This window comes from Octopus bimaculoides, chromosome 2 (genome assembly GCF_001194135.2).
Source record: "Octopus bimaculoides isolate UCB-OBI-ISO-001 chromosome 2, ASM119413v2, whole genome shotgun sequence".
NCBI classification, from domain to species: Eukaryota; Metazoa; Mollusca; class Cephalopoda; order Octopoda; family Octopodidae; genus Octopus; species Octopus bimaculoides.
Genome location: NC_068982.1, coordinates 73,468,203 through 73,470,492, shown reverse-complemented (window position 1 = coordinate 73,470,492; position 2,290 = coordinate 73,468,203).

Below are 2,290 nucleotides of genomic sequence, written 5' to 3'. Positions count from 1 at the left end.
TTTGTTTTAGTCATTCTAAACTTTCTCTACAACTTTTATCGTTTTTGAAATCTGAATAAATTTTATCTCTTTTGAAAACATAGGGCGATGGAGTACCAATTAGAAAAAATACCACAACGAATTATTTATCTGACAACCTAGTGTGTGTGTGTGTGTGTGTGTGTGTGTGTGTGTGTGTGTGTGTGTGTGTAGGATATTATTCCCCTTAAAGAGAATTCCTTTGACAATTTCTATGAACCATAAGCGTTGTGGAGTGAGTCACCTTCCATTTAATTCTATGTTCGTGTTATTTGATTGCGAACAAGTATTAAATAGATGCTTGTAAAGTGTTAAATGTGTAAATGCATGTGTATATATGTGAATGTGCCTGCATACATTTGTGTGTATGTATGTATGTGTGTGTGCGTGTGGGTGGGTGTGAGTGTGCATGCATTTATACGTGCATGTGTAAAGCACCTTTTCATATGTAAAGCACCTTTTTGAGCATCAGTACACATCAGCTGATGGCACAGAGGTGACTAATAACTGTTTAAATTGTGTTCATTGTGCTTTCAAGTAAATTTGAATTTTTTTCTTCTTTATTTCTTCATACACCTGAGGATCTGATTTGAAATCCATCAAAGGAATTTTTACCTGTTTCGGTAGGTTCAGATGAGCTCGGTTCTTTTTCCTTTTTCTAGAACGAGGTAAATAATATGAAACTTCTCTGAAAGACAGATGTCACAGTATACCGGGAATTTCGATTAAATATCAGGATGCTATATTTGATATTGACTATATGAATAATCTTATATCAGATTTGATATACGTCTAACAGAAGTGTTAATTGAGAATTTGTATGGTCTTGTACCACAAAATAACCAAACGCAATACGTGAATCAACGACGGAATCTTTTTATGGTTGTTAGAAATTCAAGAAATAGCAACTAAATCTCTTCCAAGTCACACCCAAAACTCTTAAAACAAGATAAAATAGCCATGATAGACTTAAACAATAAACACCCACGCACGCGCGCGCACACACACGCACACACACACACACACACACACATGTACGTGTATGCGTATATACATATATGCACACACACAGCCCAAATATACAACAAATATCAAAATAATAATATCAATAAAAACCAATAAATTATCGATTTTTTATTTATGCAAACAAAAAGGGAAGTAGAAATTTACGGTAATACAGCTTTAAATTACAATTATGGTACATGGTACATCTTAAATATTTTACGCGCAAAAGTTCATTAAAGTCCTAAAAAATCACACTGTTCATCGTCTTCAGTACCGAATAAAGCTTTATAACCATCAAGATGAACGATATCATCGCAAGATTCTCTTCATCTTCATCTTCGCTGTCCATATTTAGAGGTAGTATATCATCCACTTCTTCGTCATCTATGTCATTCTATAGGCAGTCAACTTCTGTACCATCCAATAGATTCGAAAGTCCACATTTTCACAACTAGACTCAGCAACACTTTTCTTAGTATGCTCTTGATCTTTCATAAGGATAAAATATATATATTCAAATACGTTATTTGCTACTCCCTCCATCAAGTTTTCTGTAACAATAATAATTTTTTGATGTATTCTTTTTTGCACTGAGGAGAACAGTAATATGTAATTAATTCAATTCAATTGAATTAATTTCTAATTATTCTACCATGTTATTTACATGTTAATATTGCTGTTCGAAACGATCGTATGTATGTATTAAAATTCTTTTTTAAATTTTAACATCTTCTCTTCTCCATCTTTAAGAGTTTGTTGAGTTTTCTATGGGATACCTTTCCATAACTTCTCATCACTACCATATACATGTAATAATTTCATATTCGCAAAAATCTTACGCCAGTAAGCTACCAACGAAATATGAAGAATCTTTGTTAATTCTCTGAACGAGGTATAAATAGTAACTGCACGACAACGTGAAGTATATTTGCCACTTAAATGCGGCTAACCACTAAGGGTGAATGCTACTGTAGCTTGTAGCCCCAGGAGAACATCTCCTCCAGCTGGCTATTGACACACTTTCTGTGCCCTGTCGGTATTTGCAAATGGAAGTCATCCTTCCCATCGTCGATCTGACGTGATACACACGGACCCGGGTTTCTGGGTATTTACCCTTCGTCAGCGTACGACAATCACCGATCTTCGATGCGAAAGAGTCCCAATGCAAATACATATATCCTTTTTCCAGTGACTCGAAAATTCACTGATCTCGAAAAAGTGTGAAAGTTCACTGCCTTTATGTCACTCGTAGAGTTAGCATTCTCTG